Genomic DNA, 27,596 nt, shown 5'->3' with positions numbered 1-27,596 from the left:
GTCACACTACTTGAAGAGACACTGCTCTTGGGCAAACTTTAAAATGGACTTTTTTTACACTACAATCCCATCAGTCATGCAATCAGGGTTAGTTTCCTTTCAGGCAGGACTATCTCGTGGCTCGGTTCCATGGGCAATGAAAAAATAAACACATCCAGACTTTTCTCTCAGCTGCTCCAGGCCTAAATGTGGGCCAGGGTAAATGACAAAGATCCAAAATAGACAGCAGACACGGACAAATATGAAAACCCTATTTGTTCAGGAGCTTTAAAACAGTAGGGGATTTATTCCTCCGACACAAAGAAAAGTTTCTGGTCTCTCTGTTAAATGATCCTGTGTTAATAATATTATAATGGGATCTGACCCTGCAAATCCTTGATTAGATGTGCACTCATCTTCATGCATGTCATTAGCTCTGCTGACCTCAGTGCCAAGGTTTGTCACCAGAAAGTTCAGAATATGCACAGATTTTGCAAGTTTGGGGCTTGCCCCTGCCAAATGGGGCAACAGCCTGTCTCAGCAGGAGGAGTGCAACAGGAGATTTGCAATAAAGTCTCACTATAAAAGAGTAAGTGGTGAAAGTAAAATTTACCAGAATAAATATTTAGGCAAAAAAAAGAGAAAATTTTTTTACTTTTAATATTTGGGAGAAAATTGTTATTTTTTTATAGTTAAATTTTGGAACATGCATGCACAATTATAAAATTCAACTTGCCAACAGTCTAGATTCAAGGGCTGGAAATATTCTGAACTATTACTCTTTTGGGTGTTATGATCTTGCAGGCAAAGCTCTTGTATGACCAACTGATCACATTGTGACACTTCAACCCTCAATATAGAAGTCCGCAATTGTCTGAGAGCTGTAGTAGCTTCCAAATCTCATTTGTTTAGGAGGATGCAGAAGATTAAAAAGGGGACATTTTATATACTTATATATAAAGTACCCAGACAAGTACCCAGATCCAGAGTCAGGGCAAGGCTGCTGAATCTCAATGTGTATTTTGATTGACTGTATGCCAAAGGTGTATTAACTATTGGCACTTGGGCTAATGTACACTGTATCCTGCAGTAAGCTCCACTATATTTCCTAAGAGTAAATGTAAGTCACTATCACCAAAATTTTTCACTGTCAAGAGGGAATAGCTCTTTTTAATGCTAAGATTATGGCAGCAAACTTTTGATCTGTTCCTTATGATCCCTTATGCTCACAAACTGTACTTGCTTTTTAGGAAAACTCTTTTTGTTTCGTTAAGTTGGCACTCACTGAGAAATCCCAGCCAGGGTGGAAATATTGGCTCTATCAGTCAGCCTTCGACCATTCCCTCCACAGAGCTTGTTTTCTAAATCTGGTTTTGAGAGCTGTTTGCTTGACAGACTGCTTCGCAGACTTATGATTGTTTGTTTCTGGCTCATTTTGATTGCTCTGCTAATCTCTAGACTTTGGCCTTGAGGCTATTATTTATTTTGTACTTTTATTGGTGTTTGTTATTTGAAACTTTGTTTTCAGTAGATTCACCGCCCCTTTCTAAACCACTTTTCTGATTAAATTTTTGTTGAAGAAGTTGGTGGATTACTTGACCTATTTTCCCCTCTCGTTTTTTCGCCTCCTAATCGTTCAGTTGAGAACTCACCTGCCTTTTGTTTGTGCCTGCCTTTGTGATTTATTTTCAGATTAGAAGGAGCAGCTGCACAGCTTTTACTTTTATTAGTTCTTCTCAGTGAGTCAGGCAAAATATTAACCACTCGTGAACTGCTCCCCCAAAACCTCAAGTGAATTACAATAGAACTTTTGCCTTCACAGTTCAGAAAAAACATTTTAATTCTTTGGCTGTGATGTCTTACAAGCCTTTTGTGTGTGTGCGTGTGTGTAGATATATCTGCTAAAAGGATAAAATAAGTTAAAGTATCAGAACATATGAAACTAGCTCGACCTTTCTGACTATTTGTCTAACATTATTTTGCAAGAGTTAGAGCATGAGATTAAGTTATATTTAAGATATAAGCAGTATTTCCTGAATATATACTGCTTTCCAAGGCATTGTTGTTCTTAGCTCTCTGATTCGTTACATTTTATTTACACAAAATGTACTTTGGTCCTTTTCATATCTGTTAATAAAGTGGTTTCTGTCTTGATTTGGGTGATTAACAAAGTTTTACTATTTTTCAGTTATTGAGCATTCTGCCTGTTTACATTTACTTGCTTTGTCAATGCCTTAACCTTAATGGGGGTTAGCTTTCCTACAATTTACACATAATAATCTCTGATATGGGACTTTCTTCCTATTAATACATTTCAAATATATGTTTTATTTCTCTTTAGGGCTAAGGGGTCAGTGGGAAGGAAGGAGAAGGGTTGGAATATGCCACAGATTAAGCTAAATTCCCCAAAGACCAATTATTCATAGCAAATTTCAGTTATTTTGCAAAGTTTAGGTTACTGCATTTCAATTTCTCATACTTGAGGCTTCAGGACCTTGGCCACACAAGAAGCTGAGTGGCCACAGAGACAGCTAAAGCCAATGGTCTCTGCAAGCATTTTAATTTTTTGGGAATAGGACAGGGTGTTCAAAACAGGAGCTCCAGTGGGGAAAGGTTTAAGTGCAGAACACTGCTGACATAAAAGCTTAAGTGTCTAAATTATGGGATCCCAAATTAACTGATGCATACTTAGTGGGTTATTTTAAAAATGTATTTCTTGGCAAAGAATGCTAACATTATGATATGCTAGCCAATATTGAATTTGCCCAAGTCTGTGTCCACATAATGTGTGTTGAGGCTGATAAAGAAGATAAATAAACTGATTTTCTTGTTAACTATTGCCCTTCTTTGTATACCATTTTGAATGGTTAAGTACCCCCTGGTGGGATCCTGGTTATTAAATTTTGTTTTTCTAATTATGACATCTTTCATAACAGACAGTATATGTGTGTGGTGATTGTGTTCATCTCCTGAGTAATCCCTGATAAACTAATTCAGGTTACAATTACTCTTGCTTCTTCACATTTCAGCTGCCAGCAGTAGATTAACTTCTTTTTTTTTTTTTTTTGCAGTGAGAGCTAAACTTGTTCCCTCGGTTCTACATGGACTTTTTTAGCGTCATTTCTGTCCAGTTGAGTATAAAAGTATTTGTCTCACATTTTTCAATGGCATGTCAACATTCATAATTCTCCTGACTCATGCTTTCTAACCTTCTGACTGAATGGCTTTGTGGATTCATTTCCATTGTTCATATTTTGTGAATTTTTGGCCATTTCCATTTGCACTTTTATTAGTCCTCTCAACCATCTTTACCTTTTATAATGTTTTAAGTGATTATTTTGATGTTTGGGGTTGCTGAAGTGATGCACAGAGCGAGTCAAACTCTTTTTAGGGTGATGTAGCGATGGTCTCTTGAGGCCTGAGCTCGTTCCAAGCTCCCTTTCATTCTGCTGCAGGTTTCTTTGAACCATTGAAGCTGTTATATTAATAACTGGATTATAAGCATAGGTGGTTGTTTGGTCCTTTGTGTGCTCTCGATGCTAATTCTACTTTAGGATTTTGTGTTGTTTTAATGTGCATACCTTAAATAAAGTTAGTTTCCTGAGATGTGCACTGACTTGCTTCAATGGATCAGGCCCTATTCTCTACATGCATTTTGAGTTTTGTCTCCCAGCCTGAGTCAGTCAGAAGTGCATGGCATTTGATATGTGTTTTCTTTCTCTCAGGAGTAAGACTCAACATCCACTGTAGTACTGACCTCAAAGTGCAGCCTCCATGGGAATTTAGCCTACTTACCAGGGGATCTATGAATCACTATATTACAGTATCTTATCTGTTGGAGTCCACAAAGCAGTTTATAGTCTTCTTCACAAACAACACACTTAGGTGGTTCATTTCCAAAGGAAAAAAAAATCTGAAAACTATAACTTCTAGTGTCCATTAAAAAAATCCAATCCAAACCCAATGCAACAACATAGAATGTTTTTTTGTTGTTGTTGGTTTTGTTGCTTTTTTTTTTTTTCCTTTTAAATTATCCTGAATGTCTTTTCACACCAGTGTGATAGTGTACCTTTGCACTGCCAAGTCAGAATTCCTTCTGGAAATATGTGGTAATTGCCTTTGAGCTATAAGTGCTCTAGAGTAGACCTGCCCTCTCCAAAAGAAGTCTTCAAGAGTATTTCTGTTATTCTAATCCACTCAGAGTGAGTTGCTTAAAATCTGTAGACTCTCTGACAGATGAAAAGGGATTGATTGGAAGACACTCTGTTCTGCAAGCAACTCCAAGCATAGTTCTTTGAAAGGACTTATTACCAGCAAAATGTAGGCACTCTCAAAGCAAGAACAAAGTAAAACTACCAGCTGTCAGCTAGAATGAATAAATGAGGAAAGGAATGAACAACTTAGTGGGTAGTTGATAATTAATCTGTAAGGTGCTGCAGACTCCACTTAGCTTTCATAGCATCTAGAGAGAAAAAGATGTAATCCACCATCACGCATATTCCTCTGTTTTTCTATCAAAAGATTGTTAGGCCTAACCTCTTCAAAGATTTGTGCACATATTTAATCTTCTGACTTTACAAATGGTAAACTTAAGCATGTAGATCAATCTCTGCATGAAAAAGGTGTGTATTTTTTTTTTTCACACCAGCCCAAGTAAACTGCAGGAGGAATCAGGGAAGATTTCCAAACCATTTTGTTTAGACTTGCTTGAAGTTCATCATCCTCAGATTTCTCTGTTATTCCCGAGTATCAGGATTGTGATGGATACTCATGATTTTATTTATATAAAAAGTGCTTTACAGTGAATTTGTCTTTTCCAATAACTGAATTTTCAAGAGGAAAAAAAAAGTTCTCACTTGTGAAAAAAACACAGGAAACATACTCATTTTGGAGCAAAAATGAATAATCTGCTTTGATTAAAAAAATCAAAACATTCTCTTACTCAGATATTAATTTTCTACAGATATAACTCCTGCTTAGGGAGGCTCTGCAGTACACCTTACCCTTTCAACCTTTGTTATTTGGTGTATTCATTTCATTTAACAACAAGGAACTGAAACATTACAATGTGGAGTGAGGAAAGACAGCCTTTTAATACCATTTGGTTGTTTGCCAAACATTTTGCAACATTTTGCAAGCGTTCCTGTTAGGACATATTACGTGAGCATATATACTACATTATATATATACAGCATATTTATATTCTTACAACATGTTTAAACTTCTCAGTTATAAATATCTTGTACACCTAGATTCTCCTGGGAAAGCAAACCTGCACAACCTGCCCTTGTCCTTCTTCCTTGGCAAGGCTCTTTTGCCTTTTGTCATGTTGGGGGATCTTGAAGACAAGGTCAGCACTCTGCAGCAGCTTGCAAATGGGTGTGTTTCAAGGGGAATGGGAGAAAATCAGTGAGGAAAGCTGAATGGGTTATGTGTGGTGAAAAGATAAAAAAGTGATAGTTAGAGATCAAAGTATGTTGATTCAGTTGTATAATTTGGCCTCGCTATCAAACACAGGTTACAGTTCACCAGGGGAAATTTTTCTGTTTGCCTGTTCTCCTCCCAGGCAAAGAGGAGGGAAGAGGAATGGAAAAGGGAAGCAATTCTCAGATTTAACCAATTGTTTTAATTGAGCCAAGCTGTAGCAGAACTCATTGGGAATATTTGGAGCATTGCTGAGTGACATGTTCCCTGCCTGTTTGTTTTGTTTTGTTTTGTGAGGGGATTAGTTTGGTTTTGGTTTCGTTTTGGTTTAATTTTTGGTTTGGGGTTTTTTTTAGTTTTTTTCCCTCTCTTCCTTTGCAAAGGGTTGTAGTAAACTCTATTACATATGAATGTTTATCACATCATGAATTTTGGATTTTTTTCATCAAACATGAGGCAAGTTCTTCAAGATGCTTTTCTTGGTAAGAAATGACAGAGTGCCAATGGGAATACTTATATGATCCTTCATGTTTTCCTGCTTGAAGTATGTGAACAGTGAAATTGCAGCTGAGAAATACTGCAATATTTCAGTAGGAATGCACTTCATTTCTTCTTCCTCAGCAAGTTCCTACATGCACCTATTACTACAGAATGGAGATTTCCTTCTCATGTCTTTGCCCAAAACTTAAAAAAAAAAAAAAAAAGACCAAAAAAACGGCAAGCAAAAAAAAAACTTCCCACATTAAGTTCAAGACAAAAGCAAATAAGTTGTCTATAGGGAGACTGGTGCAGACTCTCTTAAAATTCTGTTCCTGAGTCTGAAGTCTCTCTGAAGTTTTTGATGCTATAAAGCATGGCCAAATTTTCTTCACTGATGATGGAAACCCGGCTTTTTATTTCTTTGGAAAGTCAGTTCTATTCTTTGCTGAATCTCATCAAGGGGCTTCTAGAACAACGGTGTGCTGCAATATTATCCAGCATTTTCTTATGATGTGCACCTGTGAACCCTGATGATGTTTTGTCCTGTAGTATTTTCAGCAGCTGCAAATGGCTAAGGAACATTGCCCTAAGAGAGAGAAGGTGTGCTTTGACCCTGCATGGACTGCTTCCAACAAGCACAAGGCAACAGGGAATTCAGCAGTGTTGTTTTCATAAGTAGAGCTTTTCCTTTGCCAAGATATTGCCTGTTGTCTTGCAGTACCACCACATTGCAGACTCACCCTATGTCATTGCTCAAACAACATGCCTGAGCAACAGATAATTGTGTTCATTGGCCCAAATCTGAAAAGCTAGAGGGGAGGTGAGAAGTCAGTCCAGCAGAAGTGAAGCTACTCAAATTTTAAACTAAATTCAAAACCTAGAGTTAAATTTGTGGGATCTGCAATATCTTTTCCTTGTCAGCTGGATTGGTTTACAGCATAAAAATGTTATTTTGAAAGGAACAGTAAAAATTTCATTTAGGAAAATATTGAAATAAACACCTTGTCTAAACAAGCCTTTCAATTTTAAGAATATCATAATAGTAATGTCAGTAGTCACTATTTAAATGTTTTCCTGTTAATTTATGATCGCTTCTGCTGTCAGATTGGCAAAATTTGAATTTCTCTCCTTCTCTTAAATTGACTGGGCATTGTGGGGAGACAGAATCATTTTAAAAAGCTCTGTTTGCAAAAGATGGGCCAAATAATGTATTTTTATGTCTATTGACTTGTGTCCTTCCTGGGAAAGCTGTAAAAATAGCTGCTTTTTTTTTTTCCCCCAGAAATTCCTATTCTATGAGATGTACTCCAATCTCCTTTATCCAAAATGCTATTACTAATGCCTTTGTCTAAAAATGCTAGTTTAATTTCTGTGAATCTTTCTTCCTGCTGTAATGGAAAGCCCCTCAAGTATATTGCCATGCCTGCTACTGTTTGCTGTATCAGTTCCACATGCTAATGTGATTTCCTGTAAGAGGAGATGAATATATTAGCTTTGCGGTGAAATCGGGGAAAAAAAAAAAAGAAAAAAGCCTGACCAGTGCTTTAAAAAGAGTAATCTCAATGGAAAATATCAAATTGGTTCTATAGTACGAATGTTAGATGTAAAATCTTGCTCTAGCACAGACTCCAGACTTTCTCTGCTTTTCTGGCCAGTGACGGATGTTGTTTCTGCCACCTGTTTGGAGACAATTGTGCAACTGGGACTGTGGAATGACGTCCAGTTGCCTTTTTTAGAATATGAATAGGACGTTTGAAATTGGCTGTGCTGAGCAGTTTGGGGCTGAATCACTCTGTAGACTTGCCAGAGAAAGTGTTTAGCTGATGGACAAGAGCCAAAGCCCACTGAATCTCACAGCAAGGCTGTTTTTGGCCTCAGTAGGCTGTGGCTTAAGCTCTGCATGAATGACAGTTTCTTTTCTGGAATTATCAAAAAACCTTAAGATTTTTAGTTTCTGACTTCATTTTGCCAAAGTGTTTTACCTGTGTTTTTTTCAATTTGAACCACCACTGCCTGGTTCTGCTCTTCCCTCCTCTGAAAGGGGTGTTTGGCTTGATGGTAACGTGGATATTTCATCATGAAAAGTCAGGGGTAAGGAGCAATCTCCGAGTCCAACTGGCTGGCCTGCTCGGTACCCATTGTCCACTTTTACTCACTTTTCATTTCTGAGTGTGTGCTATTTTGAAGTGCCTCAAATACTCTCAGACTCCAAGCTATTTTGGACGTGCACATGTCACTTCCCTTCCTTCTGCAGCAATCACAATTGGATCCTGCAGGCACTTCCCATAACAAACCTCAGTTATCAACGGCAGGACTTACAGTGTCTTTCCCTTTGCAAAGACTTTTGTTGCCAGATGGGAGTTGTTACTTGTTTATATCAGGCTGTGAGTAATGCCCTTTTGCTAGCATTGTACACAATGTTTTTGGGTTTTTTGACATTTATCCCTCCTGTTGTTAGACAATGTTAGCTTTGCAAGTTGCAAAGATCAATCTTTTCCACTCAGGTGTCATTTTTTCTGCATTTTGCTCTTTTTTTAAAAAGATTCTTTTCCACGTTTAAAGAATAGACAAAAATAGAAAAATTAACAAGCTTAGAGGCCTTTCCTAGTCTGCTACTCACTGCTGTGAATAGATGTCAAACATAGATTTGTGTGTCCACTTTCAGGCTTCTCAGATGCCATTCATTTGAGCCTCCTTTAGATCTGTTACAGCACATTGCTTTCATGCTATTCTCCTTGGTTTTGTGGGACACAGCCTAAATTGTACCAGCCCCAACATTTCTGTTAGATGGTAGGATGAGGCCTTTCTCTGCAGACCTCACTCCATCATAATTCATACAATAAGACCTTATCTTGTGGGCTATTGAGCATGTCCATGAGAAGAACACTTACACCATGCTTATTTTGGATGTTGACTTTCAGTATTTGGTGCATCACTCTGAAGTCGTTTTTTATCCCTCCGCCTGCTTGCTTCCCAACTTTTTTCTGTTTTTATTCCAACAAAGTTGGCTTTAGCATGGCTGTATAGACTGTAAGGCACTGTACATTGCTGTAATGGTGTCAAAACTGTGGAGACACCTTCAGAGCCAAATTATTATACTTGTGCTGCATTTCTACATAGAAGATGGACAGCCCATGCCTACTAAACTATTTCCTTGTGTTGCTTCCTGTACATATATAAAAATCTGCTCCAATAGCCCATGTGAAGAAATGTCCCAATTTCACATGGTCCCTATGGATCAAGCTCCCTGTAGATATGCTAAGAAGATGGGTGTTTTTGATCTTCCACACTGGCCAACACAAAACTGTCGATTTTGTAAATTTATGGTCCGGTACACCTTTCCCACAAGAGCTACATTCCCCATTGCAGTGAATTAAAACCTGCCTGGAATGCTCTTTCTTACTTCAGTTATTTTTCACAAACCTCTTTAAAATAATGCTTAACCCTACATATATAGGTAACATCTCCACTGAGAATTCTACAGTGACAGTTATTTTAGGTGAAACTTGTCAGAACTTCTGATCAGATTCTAATTTTATGATTATTCTTTTGACTTTAGCCATTTTTTTGAAGTTTCCCCGACTTAGGATTGTGGAAAGGTTTGTGAGAACATTTAAAGAAACAGATGACTGTTGTTAAGACTGCCTTCTCTGTAGAACTAATTCAGCCATAGAGAAAAATAAAGGAAAACTATGTCCTCAGGCAGGCTTTCCCTTATGCATATACTCATGTCCCATGAAAATATTTATCTATAAATTAGCAGCTTGTTTTAGTCTTGTCTCTCAAGCTTATTTGCTTGCAGGCTATAGCATGCACTTCATAATAAGTGAAAAACAAGTTTAATCACTGGAATTCTGTTATTTTCAGCCGCAATAAGATGAAAGATCAAGGTAACAATTTTTTTTGCTAGCTGGAGCTGCAGGATAACAGACTGCTGCTGGATTTCCCTGTAGACAACAGCAAAGAACACATTTTGTGTCAAAGTAATTGCACTAGCAGGTGCCGTTGAGCAACTGTGTTTTGGTTGCGACACTATTGTGGCTCATTGCTTTCCGCAAATGTTTATGTATAAAAAAATTCAGTTCTGCTTTTAAATTCCTATTCAACTGACAAGGAACAATAGGGTAGACAATGGTGAAGCAATAACTACAGTTTAAAAGGGAGCAAGTCTTCTTCCTATTTCTGGTGGGTGAACACCACTGTTCTATCACAAGTCCTTCCTCAGGTGTTTATCACAGCAACCGTAAACCAGCATTCAGTGCTGGCAGCGTTAAGAGCTGTAAGAACAGGAAGAGATTGTTGCAGTGGGATACATGCTGATATGATTACATCACATATTTAGGGAATAACGGAATTTCATGCACCATACTGTCCTTGCTGAGGGCTCCATGTGCAGTGGACTCTCTTCTTGCCTGCGTTCCTCATGTGCTCCACACAGGGCTTGGCAGCTCCTGCTGCAGGAAGAGCAGTCAGTGAGAGGTGCAGCAAAGGGAGGGCTGGCAACACAGCACCTGGCAGCTCATAGCATTTAGGGTGCACAGAAACAGTGATAAGCTTGGTGTAGGTTCCTCCTAGTCTTGTGAATTCATGTAAGTTTGCTTGCTGAAACTATCACTTGTTTGTGCCAGGCCCAAGACAATGTTTAATTTGAGCTTTTCAAGGCCGTGGACAGCTGTGGAGAAGGGCACTTCAAAGAAATGCATGAGCTGAAGTACCCCATGTCTGAGCTGAAAACCTTGTGTTAGATGCCCTGAGGGTATGTTAACAGGTTGCAGGTATGTACAGCGATGTAATAGGACAGATATATGATTTACAGGTGGATTCGCCAAATTGAAATTTAACAATCTAAAAATGGGACCAGTGGCTTTAGCACTCTCCTTAGTGTCCCCATAAAACCAATACACACCTCATACTGTCTAGAACCTAGAAATCTGTATCAAAATTATTGTCTATCTCCTTTTGGAAGCCAAACATTTATGCTTGCATCCTGCCAAATGCATGCAGTATAAAGACATCAGCTCCTCACAACGTACTGAGAACAGTCTGAGGGCAGAGCAGAAATCCAAGTGTTGTGCTTGTTTTATCCAGGACTTCCACCTCTTTCCAGCCCCTGCTCTACCACAGAGATGTGAAGCATCTCCATGTCCTTGACTGTCCCATTCCCAGCCCCTTTGTTTTCATTCTTTTGAGAGTGAAAAATACTGTCATGGTATGGGATGATGCTTTCAGTTTGGGCAATATTTGTAATTTGTTTTTCCAAGGAAACATCCCTGCACTTTTGCTAACAGCTCTTTATATGCATGGCTGTGGAGGAGTTGTCTTGTTCTTGTCTGCTTGGCATCTTTGCTGCCCTTAGAGCACTCTAGTTTGATGTGATTGCCATTGCTTGATACTCTTCAGAACACAGTGTTTTACAGTGTTTTACATCAAATAGTTTTCTTACACAATGTCCATCATACAGGCATCAATAGCATTTGTATTTTTATTTCTTTTTCTTCCTTTTTTCCTCCCCTCTCTTTAAACAGCTGAATGAAACTGCCATAGCTGTCATGTGTTTTCAACTGAATAGCCACAATATTGTGGTGCTGTGCAATACTTTCCCTTTCTTCTCTCCCTACCCTAGATGTTACATTCCCTTACACTGGCATACCTGGAGTGTGGTTGGGGACTCCTGGCATAGACTGACGTTGGTCTACTGATGACAAACAGCTGAGAACCACTTTGCACCAGGACAAAACTGCTGTACAAAGGGACACCAAGGGCATTACTTATCTGCTCATGCCAGTGTTTCTGACAGAAGACATGGCTGACCAGTAAACTTTGGTGCTTTTGAAAGGGGTTTCCTCTTTTGGGCTCTCTGAATGATTTTGAGGCAACATCAGGCTAAGAAGACCTCTGATATTTGCCATAATTTTACTTGGTCATGTTTGGGGCACTTGATTGGTCTTAAGATATTCATTTTGGTGTATAATAAGGCTAAAGTGGACAAAACATGGTACTGGTTCTTTTTCTAGTTCTTATGACTGCTCTTGCTTTCAGTTTTGTAGGGGAAATCTGATGCTTCAGACTGGGCTATTCTATTGAATTAAAAATTTCCTTCTCCCACTGTCAACAAGCGTGAGCTTGGGACCTGCCCTTGGGTGCCATTCTCAGGGCTGCAAATTTGTCCTGGGCACAGCAGTGAGGAATCTCAGCTTGCAGTATGTGTATCTCCCCTCATCAAACTGAAAGCCAGGCCTGTTCACTAGACATAAAAAAAAAATCCAGATTTTCTGAAATCTTGCAAGACATTTTGATAAAATGGGAGGCATGGAGTGACTAATAAAACTGGATGAGAAGAAAGTGTATAAATTTTGTCATCTAACAGCAAATTTCATGAAAAGGATCTGAGAGATTATCTGAATGTGAAACTTAAACTTGTGGATTGTGAAATTATGAAATTAAAACAAAACTAACCAAACACACACAAAAATGTGGGATCGTGCACTTGGGGGTGGAATAAGCTGTTTCAGTCCCTTATGGCATGTCCCCATACTTCGAGGGTTTGTTCTCTGCAGCAGTGGGGCAGCAGCTGCCATCTCACTGTAGAGCACAACAGATGGTGAAAACTCTGCTCTGCTTTTGGTGAGTTTCTGGGCTTTCTTCTTTCTGCTATTTGCATGGCATGGGAGATAAAACAGCCCAATGAAAGGGCAGCATTTTTATCTACCATTTTGTTAAGCAAAATACCCAGAAGATTATAACTCATCTGTTTTGTTGAAAATGCAGGTGAAGGGCAAGAGGTGATTTATTTTGGTGAAGTCAAAGGGGAACTGTAACTTCCTGCAGCAGGAAACCACCATCGACAGAAAGAAGGTTGCAGGGTAACATCTAAGCTGGAGTTGGGACTATAGACACTCAGAAGCAGCAGTAGGTTGAGGAGGGAGGGAGCAGGCTGATCTAAGATTTCCCTGCTCTCATTCCTTTCTCCTTTAATTCCTACTCTCTGTGACCAGTAATTTTCTCTTCTTTTGGATTGGTGTAATACCCACACTGCTATGCAGGAATCTTTCTGAATGAATTATTTTAGCTCTGTTTGAAAGATGGAACCGAATTAATCCATGATTTCAGATTACTTAGGAAAAAAAGAGATATCTCCACGATGTGTGATTTGGCTGTGCTGCCCCTGGGGCATCCCCTGCGTGCTGTAGGGCTGGAGTGTGCTCTGTCTCTCCTTGGCAACAGCTGTGCTTGCTCGGGGCTGCCCTTTGCTCTCAAATCCTGACCAGGCAGGTGCTGGTGGCAGAAGAGAAGAGGAGGAGGGGAAGGATGGTTTGCCCAAAAGAAGAGAGTTAATGTTTAACTCCACAAAATCATCTGCTGCACACCTTCGTGTGAGAAGTCTACCATTTTCCTGAAAATGCTGTTGCTGAGAAGGGGAGATGCTGCTTAATGCCTCTTTTTCTTTTTGGCTGCTGAATGAACATTCACCATGCCCTCTTGGAAATACTCCTTACCTGATCCTGAGGAGAAATATTTATTTCTCTTTGCCCTGGACCAGCACACGTGGCTGTTACTTTTTCAGCCCCTTCTAAAATTTCCTTGGATGAAGCAGGACTTGACCCTTACTCAGGAGTGGGTCAACACTTTTTAGACTTGTTCTTTGACTCAAAGACCTTTTCCTATCAGAAGACATTTTCTGGCTAACACTTCTACTTGCAGACTGGAATGATAATAAATGGATAGCTCCAACATTTTGCTTGTGTCTCCCCACACCCATATGATTTTTAAAAATCAACTTCCAGCCAGGAACTATTGAGATTCTTAATGTTTAAACAGCTGTTTTCCTAACAGTGCCCTTCCCAGTGGTTTATTCCCACAAACTGTCTGCCTTCATTGTTGTGCAGGGTAGAAACACAAGCTGACAGTCAGCAGTCTGACAATGAAACATCAACTGGAGCAGTAACAACCAGGTAACCTGGCATGATGCAATCCATAGAAATCACCCTCAGATGTTAGCTTGGGGCTGGGCAGAGAGGAGAATAGCAGATGTACTTTCATGATATTTAAAATACATATGACATTTCAGATTTTAACTGGTTTCCTAAACTGATCAGATATTATGTTTTCTAAATTTTAAATTCAGGACAAAGACATCTCTGAGCTCAAAAGAGACAAATAACTTTCCCATCATAGTCTAGGAGAGATGAGTATCTCAGGGTTTTTTTATTGGTTCAGTCTGCTCAGCCCTCCTCTTCCTCCCCTCCTGCCAAGTGTGCAGCTACAGAGAGCGATGCCAGGCTGATATGGTAGATCTGTGCTCATGGGCAGTGACAATGTGTTAGAAGGAATGCTGTGAGGGTCTGGAAGTCTGCACTGCTCTGGAAACTAAAGGCTGAGGGGCTATGAATGTACCTGGATTATGGTTCTTCCTGGAAACCGAGAAAGTGGAAACCGATGAACACAGATGCTAATTTCCTGGGAAAGAGGGAGGAGCTCTACATTTCTATACACATAGATGTGGGGAAAAAAGCTCATTTCAAGTATGTGAATAGCCAGCAAAATCTTTTCCCCTTCACTCATGCCAGTCCTCCTGCTAGCACTGGGGCAACTATTTGTCCCAGGTTCTGAGTGGGGAGAAAGTGCACATAGTGTTGTTTCAGGGCATTCGTGCTCAGAGTTGCTCCCAGCAGAATCAATGGGATTGATGTTGCTATGAAAGCAGCAGTGAGGCTGGCTGCTTCTCATCAGGTGATGATACAGAAATCAGGAAGAAGTCACATTTTCTCTTCTTACACAAGAGAGAATGGCAATTACATTTTGTTCTTTTCATTTTTTTTAGCACAGCTTTTCTTTAACTCTTCAACTTTACTCAGCTCTTTGACAGCTAGTTAATTTTCAATAAATAAAACATGATTTTTACCTTGATCAAGTCAAGTTTTTGTACTGATTGCTGGGCTTAAAATGTTACAGGTCTCTGCATGAATCACAAAGAGACAAAAGACACCTCAGATTTCATGGCTGTTTACAGTAGGGCTAATATCAAATCCTTTATCCAGAAAAATACATTAGCTCAAAACTCAGAGGACTAGAAAAAATTACTTTGCTTGATTAGCTTTAAGCTGACATGTCTGAAAACATCAAGCAGGAATCAGTCTGCTTTTGAAATTTGTTTTCAGTTATAGAACATGACCTTCTGGATTCCCGGCAGCGTCACATCCTAACTTAAAAGAGCTGTGCTTTCCTCCCACCACAGAGGTGCCCCCACAGACTGCTGGGTTGGATAAAACCATTGGATAACCCTGCTGAAATCCTCCATCCATGTTTAGAGACGAGGGGAATCAGAATGATCTGGTGAAGATGTAGAGCACAAATCCTGTGAGGAGTGGGTGAGGGAGCTGGGGATGTTTATCCTGGAGAAGGGGAGGATCAGGAGAGACCTTATTGCTCTCTACAATTGCTCTCTGAAAGAGGGTCATAGCCAGGGGGGTGTCAGTCCCTTCTTGCAAGGGACAAGCAACAGAATAAGAGGAAGTGGCCTCAAATTGCAGCAGAGGAGGTTTGGATTGGAGATTAGGAAAAATCTCTTCATGAAAAGGGTTGCCAAGCACTGGAACAGGCTGCCCAGGGAAGTGGTTGAGTCACCATCTCTGGAGACGTGACTTAGAAGACGTGGTAGATGTGGTGCTTAGGAACATGGCTTGTTGGTGCACTTGGCAGTGAGGGTTTAACAGTTGTCCCTCATGGTTTTAAGGTATTTTCCAACATAAGCAATTCTATGATTTTCTGATTTTATAATTCTATCTCCTTGTCACCCTCACATCCAACCCTTTCAGCAGCAGTCTCACCCAAGAGAGACACTTGTACAACTTTGTACTTGAGGTGAAGGATATTCCTTCATCAAGCATTATCTTGGCAATGGACTTGTCTGCATTGTTCCCAAAAATGGGATTTTTCAAATGGATTTTACGAATATTCTGGCAGAGTTTCTCTTTACTTTTACACAACACAAGCCAAAACTTGTAACGTTTACACAGTAGACAGGTAATGAGTGGCCTTGTCTGAGCCACAAGAAGGGGCAAAGCACAGACCTGCTGGCCCAGGCAAACTTATAAACCAAACTGGGAGACACCATCTCCCTATGCTTTTTTTTTTCTCACTGCTGTCTTCATGTGAAAAGACACAGTCCTCTAGCATGAGAACTGGCAAGAGTTCTCTGTCAGACGTAGAGCATTGAATATTGAAACAAAAAGGTTCAAGGTCCCAGCACAGAAGAGGGAAAAAAATATTTCGTTTACATATCTTGGGCTTGCTCAGGGTCTCAGTAGGGAAGGCAGCAGGCAGGCTGTTATGTGAGAAGAAGGTAGGAAAGGAAATAACAAACCTAAAATGATTAGGTGTTTCTTTTTGGGACTATGAGACAGAACTGTGCTGATTTGAAGTGGGTAATCTTCTCTCCAGCCTGTATAGCACTTTTAAACAGGTGACTTTAGCTCATACAAGCTTTAGTAGACTGAAGTCATATAAAGAGGCAAGGACCAAAAATATCCCAGGAGTTTACACAGTGTAGAACAAGCATCCAGTGTTTTAGGGGGCTTTTTTCAGTGAGTATCCTGTGTGTTTATTTTCATTCCCTTTAGCAAAAGTATCAATGAACAGAATTTTAGACACAGGCATGAATACACTTCTCTCAGACCCTTACAAGTGATATACTGGTATTTACCCAGTCAGGATAACCAGGTCAATTGTTTTTGGCACAAATCCATAAGCATCAGTTCCTCTGTCTGGCAAATGCTGTTTTTGTAGCAATCGTTGGGACTGCTGTCTAGTCCACTTCCAAAACATCCTGATAGAAAACAAGGAACAGATTTAGCAAAACAGTTAAGTCCACGTAGAGCAAAAGCAGTCATCTGAGGCAGGTGATTTCCATATACATGTAAAGTAGTCCAGGGAACTGCTAAAAATATCTGCAAAACAAATATATAACTCCAGTTTACAACAGTTGGAATTTTCTCCAATACAGCATTTAAAATTGGAACGTATTTTACATTGACAGCAATCTTCAGCACATAAGGAAATTTGATCCTATGACCTGCTTTGGTTTTGCCTTTATCCCTTAAAACTATCTGCTAAATTTAGCTATAACATCCAATATTTCGACGGAATATATTTGGAAGCAGTTATATTGTATATAACTTATTTATATATTGTGTGGGGTTACAAGAGTAACATGAGTTCCAAGAAGTGCAATGCCTAATGCGATCAATTCTCAACAAATTAATAAGTTTAATTTTATAATCAATTTATAATCTTTATGCAAATAGACATAAAAACATAAGACTAAGTGTTCACCAAGCTTAGAAGGATGTCTGCTCTAAATTTTAATCTTGAGAAGTAAGCAGACCTTTTTTAAAGTAACGTGCTGTGCTTCAGACAACCAAGAATATGCTACAAAATTAAGTTTTCTAAGACACTTTGTGAACCTTTTCACCTGAAAACTGTTACGGGATTTTAGTCTGTAAAAGTTCTCAAATAATAAAATAAATCCATATTCCAAAGGCTGGAAAAAGGGCTGGTTTGCATTTTAATTTTAGGCAAGATATCAAAATATGCTTGAGTTCTGTATTTGCACGAGTAATTTAATAATCTAAATCATCCTTACATGATGCTGACCTAGAAAATAGTCATTCTAACTCAGGAAAACTCTTGGAGATGCTGTTGCCAAAATCAACTCAGTGTGCAGCACAGACAAATAAGTTCAAAACGTCTTGGACATCATCAGGAAGGATGTTGAGAACAGGAGATGCTTTATTTTCTGCTATTTGAAATCTCATGTGTCTTCATCTTGAGTATTGTCTGAAGTCCTGGTCTCTCAACTTAAGGAGGATTTAGTGAGGGTGAAAAAGGGCAGCTACAATGTTCAAGAGATTCAAGGAAATATTTCTTTTTCCACTGGGCATCAAACTTCTGGAACTTTCTGCAGATGTTTCCAGCAGATCAGAGAGGGGTAAGACACATCTGTGAATAGTAGAGGTAATAGGCAAGGAGGTGCCCTCTAGCACCCCCAGCAAGGTAAAGGGGTGAAGAATGTGTCCTTGCTCACAGGCACTTCCCAAATCACATCTGTTTTCTCACTACTGAAAAAGAATACCATGCAGCATGGGCCAGTGGTCTGACTCAGTAGGCACTAGTTGCAGTTTTATGCTGTATAGCTGCTCCCTGTGCTGGAGAGGATTTTAGTGCTTGTTGTACAATGCTTTCCTAAAAACGAGAGCAAACAAGCTGACAGTGTGACAGGATGGGTTACTGAAATAGTAACTGGAACTTTTCCCTCCAGGAAAAGCGAACATTCCTGGAAACGCTTAGAAATTTTTACTAGCAACATATTTTCCCTCATTTTCTCACCATTGTTTTGAAACAATAAGGAGTGATACACAAACATAAGGAGCAATACCTCCAAACGTAAGGAAAGAAGTGTCACAATATCATATATGTCCATAAAATGCAGATAAAAGTGTTACCTATATGAATAGACAAGTCCTTGATGGATATTTTTCCTTCCTGTTCTCTTCCAGCATTTCATGCATTTGTCTCAGTTTTAGTAGATTCACAGTACTCTGTAAGTCCTTAGTTTTTATTTGCCATCTTTTGTAAAAGCCATCCAGACTGATCTCCCTGAGTCTCAAAGCAGCTTGCTGGGAGGTTGTTGCCTACCCTTGATATGAGATGAAGAGTGGAGAAGCCCAGCACACAAGTACCCGTTAAAATCTTCATTACTCAAATATGCCTCCTGATAGCATTTCCAGACACTTTTATCCTTGAATTTCACACTGTCAAAATTGAAGAGACAATAAGTCTTTCTTTCTGGACAAATAAATTCACACTATCCTGTTGTGTGAGGGCTGTAGGCAGCATGAGAGCTTCTAGAGTGTGAATTATTTGCTCACAGGCTCTTTTTGGTGCAAGAGGTTCACATAGTCATTTCCATTTTTTCCTTTCATGCACACTTTACCACATTAAATGGAGGATGATCATTGTAGAATTTTCTCTGTGCTGCCCCATAAATAGTATATAATAAACAAAGATGTGTGAGGCTAGGCATGAAGGATATCGGTGGTTTGCCATTTATCTTTCAAGCAGCAACCAGATATCTCCTGCCAGTTGTTGTGCATTTTGCCAGGTAGATTTTATGGTTGTCTTGTTGGCTACTCTGTGTTTGTTCACATGTATGTGGGGAACACTAAGCTCATTTCACGTGGGATGCATGTGGGTTTGCTGACAGAAATCAGCTGAAGGCAAGACAGTGAGATACTAGTGCAGGTGACCTGAATTCTTAACATTTGCTATGTTTTCTCAGACTTTTGCCAAAGAACCCTTGGTTTTTCAACTTTCTATTTCCAGTCTATTTCCAGTGACAGCTACTATTCAACCTTTTCTCTTGCAGCAGAAACTCAGAGCTATGAATCTGCATGCTCTTACTCCCAGTTGCAAATATTCTTACATAGTCTATGGTTCACTGATGTAGAAGTTGTAGTCTATGTCTATGGGGTAAAGAAATATTTGAGAAATTAAGTACAAAATAAAACATTTCACATTTCTGTCCCAAAGCTGTCCCAAAAATAAAAGTCATATTCATAAAGGCTAGACCTTCATTTATAAAATTTCTCAAAATATTCACTCTAGTGGAAGACAGCAGGTGACCTACAAGTTAAAATCATGTGGAGTACAAACCATTAGAGTGCTCTTTCCGTTTGGCTGGTTTTTTGGTTTGGTTTGATTTTTTCCATTGTTTTAGTTGCCGCTAAATAAACCATTAAATCATTTGGGTTTTTTGTAATATATTAAATGTTGACAGATTAATAGACATAGTTACTCTGTCAGTGGTGTGGGGAAGTAGAGCCCTTCTGGAGTCTGTCAGCAGAGCTTGTGCCCACCAACATTACTGAAACTGTTCTTCAGGCTTCCCTGCTACTGCTGAAAAGAATAGTAACAGGACTTTAAGGTATGTCCGTGCAGAGCAGCTGTCAAGGGGTCATACTGTGTTTTGCATATTTACTAGGTAGGTCTGCCAAGAGCTGGTGCACTGAGGGGATAAATCTGTGATTCTTGGAGCAATGCAAGACAGGGGCCTCAGAGGAAAGATCTCTGGGTTGAAGTGGGGCATCTGCTGCAGCCCTTTGCTTTCCAGGCACAGAATGCTTCTCATGTCACACAGACGTAGTTGAGAATGTGATACGGTCTCTGCTTGTGCATGAACTTGTTTTCTGTTTGGACAACACCTACCTTGAGACATATCTTTGGACACGCTCTCTTAAGCTGCAGTAGATCCAATGAATGCAGAAACTGGCCATCTGGATGCTTCAGGTGAGATTTATCCCTGAGCCAAAGCTAACAGAAATCTCAGAATTATGCCTTTCTTTGAAATTTCACTGGCTTTGCAGAGCCAGCTTAAGGCTTCTTGGCAGTGATGCCTAAAATATAATAACAATAATGCAAAAAAATTGCTTCCTGACAGAAAGTAAAATTAGAGGCAGAATGGGCATGGAATGGAGAGAGGTGGGGAGTCCTGTGGAGAGTCAGTTTGCTTCTCTCACTTCTTCCAGGAGGACAGGGGATGACTGTACCTGCTTCTAGGTAGACATCCTCCCAGTCTTCCTTCCTTGATTTGCAAGGAGAGCAGGCACAGCTGTCTCTGGCACAGCTGAAGCTGCCAAGGATGTTTTGTTGCTGCCCACAGTATTGTGAGGCTTTGTTCATAGTCAGAATTCACTGGAGTGCTCTGGTTTAGAGACAAAAATTCTTTTTAGGGTCTGCTTAATCCTGGCTATGTACAGGTGCTCATTCCACATCATCCATGGAAAGTTTTTATGGCACTAAGATTTGTTTGCCTTTTTGAGCTTGGTTTTCATTGTTTCTCAGAAGAGTTCTTTTCTCTTTAGGTTTGTCATTTGGCAAAATGATTCATGACCACTGTCTGCGTGCGTACAAGGACTGTATCACAACTTGCAATTTCTGAGCTCATTTCCTAGATGAAGCAACAGATTTTATGCATAAATTTAGGAAGTTACTTCAGCTCATCCAGGCATCACTTCCCCACTTGCATGTAGCTTTCCACTTCAGTGGAGATTGCAACAGCATCTCAACTTAGATGTGAATATGTAACAGCAGAAGTCATGACCCTCTGGTTACTCAAATTACTATTTGAAAAATAATGTTCTCAGTAAAGGCTGTGTAAAATTTCAAGCAATTGACCAGCAAAGGCCAGAGTGCAGTTTTAGGTACAGGCTTTGTGCAAACACTAATTGCATCACTGGAAACTGTTACAGCTCCAGTGTGTTTGTTCCTCAGCCTCTTTCCCCGTTAAACCCTAGAAGTTTGAACCAGTCACTGCGATGCAATGCAAGCTGCTGACAGAATAGCAATAATGTGTCTGTCCCTCCTTGCCAAGACCAATTAGATTCAAATGTCGCAAACATTTCCAAGAGAATTAACATGTTGGCACTAATCAGGAGTTCACGAGAATTGCACAGATGCAGCTGGGGCTTTTTTAAGTGCCATGGCAATGCAGGCATGTGGCAGTGTGGTAGGAGAAGGCAAGCATTCTGGGCCATATGACACCGGGGGCCACTGGAAGAAATGTCTGTGGCAATGTGCCAAACTGGTGGTGTTGAACCTGTTAGATAAGATGTTTGCAGTTTGCCAAGATGCCCTATTTCCTTCTCACTTTGTTTACTTTCTTCCCTGCTGGATGGACCTGGCTCTCCCTGTCTCTTCCCTTCCAGCAGTGAAGTCCACACTCTTGGCACACGCTGCCCACGAGTCAGAGGTGGTTTGTCCCTCTGCAGATGGTGACATGGAAATTTTTGGTTCTCAGCAAAGCCATCCAAAGTGCATCATCCTTTTAGCATCTGCAGCAAAGTGCACACTTCGTGTGTGGAGCAATCAACTGTGCATGACCAGGATAGGGACTTCAAGTCACTGTCCTGGCTCAAAAATCCCTGCCTGTTAACTACACCTTTGGGCCCTGGTGCTGTTTGTGTGGGTGCAGTGCAAAATCCTGCTCATGAACAGCAGCAGCAGGTCAATCTCTGGCCTTTCTGGAAAGAAGACAGGGCTCATCTCACTCAAGCCTTTTTGTCAACATGTGGGACTTAGAGGGTTCGGACCATGGTGATTTTTTCTGACCCACAGAAGGCTGATCTAGGGGAAAATACATAAGATATAAAGCAACATCTTGGTTTGAAAACTTTTGGTGGAGGGAAGGAGTGAGGATTCATAGCTAACAAAATATTTCTAACATCTCAATTTTGAGGGCCACTTTCCTTTAATGGATTCCAAATGACTCCACAAATGAGTATGTGAAAATTTATATGTAAGGAGATCTCTATGAACAAGGACAAAGACCAGAGTTCTTTTGAAACTTACTGCATGTGGCTCCACTGATCCATTGGTGGGCAAAAAATTAACTTTTTAAGCATTTGACATTGAAAAGCCTCCCTAGAAAGACTAAAAATTTTGCTAATATTTTCAAAAATACCTACTTATTTGTGATTTCAGAGTTCTGTCTAAATCTAATGTCTAGTGTAAGCAATGGCTTAAGAGTCCTGATTTTGCAAAAGTCCTTATATTCTGCCTCTGAAAAAATCAATCTTGTTGTCAGATGTACAGAAGTGTGGAAATCAGTCCTTTTTGACTAATGCTTTGAAAGTGTCCTCAGACTGGACAAGGCATTACTGATAAAGAGTGACCCGTAAAGCAGCAAGAGCAAATCAAGATAACACTCTATATCACTTTTTAGGAGAGGTATGATGAGTAGCTAAAAGCAAAATAAACCATAGAATTATGCCTCTATGGCATGAGAAGTGTTGCCCTAAGGAAATTAAAAGCTGCACACAATTGCAAGTCTTAATCCCCCCTTAGACACTGAAAAGACCCTTGAGCTTCCCTTTGGCAGTGCTTCAGTTTCTAGAGGAGTTTTTGTGTGTGCACAGTGGTGCTCTGGTAGACACATATGGATCTGTGCCCTGCCTGTACCTGCTCAGCAGGAATGTAAACAAGACAGAGACACTGCTCTTTTTAGCAGCTTGATCTCTTGAAAATCACCCAAGGAGAAACCATAAGAGTGTTTCTTGTGTCTCTATGCTGTGTGTGCATGTTGTGGCAGAGAAAGGAAATTGTGCTCTTTGCAAGTGAGCCCAAGAACAGAGAATAAACTCCTTGTGACTCAGAGAAATGAGAAGTAACATAAAGCAAAGGTTAAATCTGCAAAAGTGTCATTCATTCACTATACAGCAAATGAGGCTGGAGCAATCCCTGAGCAAAAGCATCCAAGACAGATGACGTGACTGCAATCATGTATGTTGGCATTTATCTTGCCTGGTTAAAGCTCTCGTGCTATCCACATTGCACAAGAATTGATATGGAAAGGTCAGATATATTGCAGAGCTGAGAAGAGAGCAACTCTGGGGCATTCCAGCACGTTGCAGACCAGACCAAAAACTGCACAGGATTCCTGGGAGCCCAGCTCATCAAGCCCATTTAATGCTTACTTGATACTGCCATACTTGCTGTTTTTTGTTGTTTAAACTGTGTCCTAATGTCCTAAGGAAGGCTGTGAGAGAGGAGATCTGTAACCCATTTCTGGCTTTGGTTACTGTATCGTTTTGAAAGACCTCTAATTTCCTTGTGTCTGACCTTCAGTTTCTCCTTAATTAAAGAGATGTCCCTGTATACGTGTGTATATCTATCACAAGACTTAAATCACTCTTTGCAAAGAAATTTTATATTTCTTCCTTTATCTGGAAGAGCTAAAACACTATCAGGTGGTACACCTCTTTGACAGTAGGAATACTGCAGCTGCCAGCTGCTGTTTCACAGCTGTGAATTTCTCCACCATGCCAAAACTGTGGTAATAATTACAATGACAGATATAGAGTAAACTCTGTACCGATCATTTTATAAGTGCATGAACTCTGCTGACCATTGCCTGCACCACTTGGGAATGCAGTGTACTTTATTATTATTTGGAACAGAGGGTTTGATCAATGCATGGTTATTGAGAAAAGTCATGTGTACATCTGCTGGGATAAAATCCCGTTCCTATTCCTTCAAAAGCACAAGAACATGGTTTCCTCATGGTGGGAATCCTGACATTTTTAGAATTACAGTCAGCGTTAGACCTTGCACTAGCTCAAACTCTGAAATCCAACTGTGAAATTCAATACACATTTAAGCATTTTCAGGTGTGGGGTTTAAGTTTTCAGAGCACTAGTGAAACACCCTGTTTTTGAGAGGGCTGGGAAGAGGAGAAAGCACAGGTGGCTTTGTTTCTTCTGCCCTGCCACATGACAAGAAATGGCTTAGTTTATCCTGTCAGGTGGAGAGCAGGTGGTGTAAGTTATACAGCAGAACAGCTGATTCCGTGAAATGCATCTCAAAATTAGTTTAACAACCCAAGACAAGCACAGCCTGTGGTTTAATGACAGCTGAGTTTGCATTGTATTGATAACATCCTGTATCTCTGTGCTGGTGTGATGTGTGCACACGTACTCCTTTGCAGCCAGTAACTTCTCGACAGATTTTCACACTGGCTGATTTGGCTGTTATTTAACAAGCTTATTTTCCTCTTCCTGCAATGGCTTTTTTTTTTGTTGTTGTTGCTGTTGCAGTAGTAAAATTGTCCCTGATATTCTCAGAAATTCTTCATAGCACTGTTAATGTTTTGATTGATGTTTTGCTGGAATTGGTTTTGCTGTGATTCTTTTTTTAAATGTCACATCTGTTCTCAAAGTGCACTTACTTAATTGGTGTACATTGCTGGATTGGATTTCATACCCTACGCATCTATTAGCAAGGTACAAAGCTGCACAGGTTGTCAGAACATCCTTGAAAAAGAAATGGGTGATCAGCTTCCTATCGCAGAAAGGTGACAAGCTCTGCTGATGTGGGAGGGAGCACAGCAGGGCAAGCCAAACACACAGGCCCTGCTGAGTGCTGCAAAACATGGGCAGAAGCCAGGGAAGACTTCTTTGCAGTGGAAAGAGTCCTGCTTTTGGAGACCATTCAGTCTGAGTAAGAACAAAATCAATAGTATTGACGTCTCCTATAACTTGTTTGGTGTCTTCTCGTGCCTATCCGATTTCTTATGCATGGGTAAACACTTATATATAAAATATATGTTATATATAAAATACATAAATACGTTATATGTTATATATAAAACATATATTTTATATATAACATACAAATAGTATACCCCAGTTTTTCCACAATGCCTTTGTAATAGATAACAATTTACTTAATCAGTGAGATTATACATCATTCCCATTTCATGGCCTGGGGAATGGAGAAGCAGAAATAAAATGGCTTGACATAGAGGCCAGAGGTTCAGAGGCAAAACGCTGCACAGAATTAAGTATTATTTGCTGTAGTTCAGTAGTCTGCATGCTAGGAATTGTTGCGTCCATATTTTGCAGTGTGAAAATGTAAAAAATACAGGGAAACGATATTAAAATACTGGAAATAACAAAAAAATAGACAAATGTAAACTAAAATTGGAAGTAAAATATTTTCTAAGTATTAGAAACACAAAATGTTATTCTAGTAACACAAAAAAATTACACAAGTATTATCACACAAAATTACCTATTCAGTTGTTACTGTCACTTTGCACTACACTTGTTTTTCCTAAAACAATATCTGACCTACATTCTTGTGTGTACTTCCAGTGTTGACAGACTCTATTTTTCCAACTAAAAAAACCCAACCAAATAAAAAAAACAAAACCAAACCCTTGAAATTTTTTACTAACTTCACTTGCTCTAGGAGAATGAAAGAAAAACATGAAAATACAACAGAACTCCTGAGAGGCCAGTTGTTTTGGGGGTTTTATTTTCTTTTTTTGTTATTGTTGTTTTCCTTTCACTTAATGCACTTTACAAATGTGCTGTAGGCCCAGTTCATAGTAAGAACACGTCTTATCTGACAAATAGTAACTGATGCAATATGATTTAAAAGTCTCCCCCATCTTGTAGTAATTAAAACCCTCTCTCCAGGGACATTGCTCAAAGAATAAAACAGAGCCTTTCTCCACAATTAAAGCATTTTGTTGTGTGAGAAATGACAATGAGCCTTAAAATCTGGAGGGAAATGATTTCTGAGCACTGACATATGCCCCAAACACGTGGAGGCTGTCAACTGCAGTTCAGGCCAGGGAAAGGAGAGTCTTGACCTTGTCCAGGTAGAGGGCAATTTAAAGAGATGTTGCTAACAGAGTACTTAGTCCCTGAAAGCTTGCTTTCAAAATAGCAGCAGCAGCAAATGCAGCAACCAACAATATGATGGTGCCAGCTTGTTCTGTTTGCAAATGTGTGTCTTACTGTCCCTTTACTACCCTGGCATGCTCTTTTTTTAAGAGATGAGAATAATTGTCTCCACCATTATTACTATTATGTATAAAGAAGACATAAAAAGAGGATAAAGGTTGCCTACTCAGGCACTCAAAAGGTAAAAAATAATGGGATTACTGTTGTCTTGACAACATTTCTCTCTCTTTTCCCTGCCCCCAGTTTCATTCTTGGAAATGGCTAAACCACTTTGCTGAAACTCTATCAAGTAATTAAATAAAAAATTCAGTTGTGGGGAGACAAATAGCATCAGAAACTTTCTCTTGCCTTTCCCAGAGCCTGATGAATTTCTAGCCAGCTGAAAAAAAGGGTTTTATGATGAGAAGGATCAGGTATTGCCACATTCCTTGATGGCACTTGTAGGTCCACCTGCATTTTCTCCTTTAGTTTAATTTACTTTACAGAGATCTCTGAAGACCACATTTGATGTGTGCTGCGAGAGGTAAGACCATGTAAGCAGCAGCACAGGGACCTCAGTTCCTTTTAGCTAACCAAGGAGGGTAGGCTTCCCATTCTGAAGTGGAGACTAAGTGGGATTGAAGCTGAGCTGGCAGCCCTGTGGGCAGGTGACAGTGCCTGGTGACATCAGGCTCCTCTCTAGCTGAGCTCTGAATGAGGTCAGGCAAGAGACTGAGAAATGGCCTTGCCTTGTCAACACTGCTGTCATTGGTGCTGTTATCACCCAGCAAATGGGAGCGTGAAGGAATGTGCATTCTTGCCCCCTCCAAAGCTGGAGAGCAAGTGGCAACAGGAGCCATGGAGGTATCTGTGTCTGCTCAGACCACTTACACTCTCCTGCAAAGAAGCTCAGTGTTTGGTTTATAACCAAAGGGTCTTTGTAGATGATTATAAAATATTATGCCATGATTCATTTTTCATGCTAATTTGAATTTATGATGAGGTTTCTTTCAAAGAAGGTACAGAATATTTTGGCACACACTGGCATGGCTGAAACATTAGCAAACCACTGACCTGGTGCAAAGCCAGGAAATACTGTTATGCTCCTTTCCTGACGTCTGATCTGACAGGCCATCCAAAAAAGTGAGGTAAAATAGCATGCATAGGGGCTGGAAGTGGACCAGCTGACCAGCACAGTGTGTGACAAATGATCCGACAGTGCTGTGATGGGGGGGAGGACTGTGGTTTATTTAAAAACCGATTTCTCTGGGGGGAAAAAAAAAGAGGCATAACTGAATTTGCATTTAATGACATGTATTTTTAAACCAAAACAATTACAGCTGCATTAATTTTCCTTCCTTTTCTTTTGCTTGGAGCATAGTCAGCCCTTGCTTGTTTTCTTAGGATTCCTGCTGAATGCCTTTCTGGCTC

At 39.9% G+C, this 27,596-nt stretch overlaps 1 long non-coding RNA gene across 2 annotated transcripts in view; it reads left to right on the top strand.

Moving 5' to 3' along the window:
- Nucleotides 1–27,596, top strand: part of LOC148223587 (uncharacterized) — a 52,679-nt gene that overhangs the window by 21,857 nt on the left and 3,226 nt on the right. For both annotated transcript variants that reach the window (XR_015803807.1, XR_015803808.1), the window contains exon 4: nucleotides 3,051–3,109. This is a non-coding gene — a long non-coding RNA (uncharacterized LOC148223587). The remainder of the gene's footprint in view (nucleotides 1–3,050; nucleotides 3,110–27,596) is intronic.

This window comes from Sturnus vulgaris, chromosome 5 (assembly GCF_052056855.1).
Source record: "Sturnus vulgaris isolate bStuVul1 chromosome 5, bStuVul1.hap1, whole genome shotgun sequence".
In the NCBI taxonomy this organism is placed as follows: Eukaryota; Metazoa; Chordata; class Aves; order Passeriformes; family Sturnidae; genus Sturnus; species Sturnus vulgaris.
Note: the sequence above shows the minus strand (reverse complement) of the source record. Positions and strands in the feature narration are given on the sequence as shown.